Source organism: Fukomys damarensis, unplaced genomic scaffold, assembly GCF_012274545.1.
Source record: "Fukomys damarensis isolate Sample0158 unplaced genomic scaffold, DMR_v1.0_HiC HiC_scaffold_11, whole genome shotgun sequence".
In the NCBI taxonomy this organism is placed as follows: Eukaryota; Metazoa; Chordata; class Mammalia; order Rodentia; family Bathyergidae; genus Fukomys; species Fukomys damarensis.
Genome location: NW_022900923.1, coordinates 25,430,353 through 25,431,349, shown reverse-complemented (window position 1 = coordinate 25,431,349; position 997 = coordinate 25,430,353).

Here is a 997-nt window from a genome sequence, read left to right as displayed (position 1 = left end):
AAAAAAAAAAAAAAAAAAAAAAAAAAAAAAAAAAATTTAAAGCATCTTAGACCAGAGATTTAGCTCAGTGGTTCCACCACCTGCCTCCTAATATCACTCCCTGGTGGTGGTGGGGGGGTTAACGCAAAAAATCTGAACTATAGGCACAAACTTGTACCCAAAGTTATCCAAAGTGGCATTTTTATTATTTAAAAATTAAGATAACCTTGGGCCGAGGATGTAAGTCAGTGTGGTAGAGTGCTTGCCTAACATGTGTGAGGCTCTGGGTCCAATACCCAGCACTGCAAAACAAAACAAAATTTATGTTAATTCAAATATCTAGAAAAAATGGAAAAAACCCCACAAATATCTAGAAATACAGAGGTATGCAAAGTACATTCATACAAAGAAAGTGAACATAGGTATTGAAAATTATATGTTTAAATAATTTATAACAAACATTTTTACACTAAATTTTAAAAATATACCACTTACTATAATCTAACTTTGTAATAATGTGATAAGAGGAAACACTGAAAGAAAATAACAACAGGGCCAGGGATTTAGCTCAGTGGTTCCACTGCCTGCCTTGCAAGCACAAGGTCCCAAGTTCAATTCCTGGTACCAAAAAGAAAAGAAAATAACAACAGATATCACTGAGTATTGGCATTATAGCTGATTTAAATTTTCTTCTTTCTTATGCTTTCCTGTTTTGCCCAAACTGGCTCAGGGTACAGTCACTGAATTTTTTCAGTAATATGGGGGACCAAACTCAGAGGCACCCTACCAGTGAGCTACATTTATTTTGAGGCATGGTCTTGCTATGCTGCCCAGGTTGGATTTGAACTTGAGTCTTCCTAATTCTTCCTAGTGCTAGAATTATAGAATGTGGCACCATACCTGACACTTTCATGTAATGAAATACAACAAAAGTTATTTTTAAAAAGACTTGAGTTAAGTACCATTTCCTCCGAGACAAAAAGTTATTTTTTCTTTCACAATGTAGATCAAAAAAAGA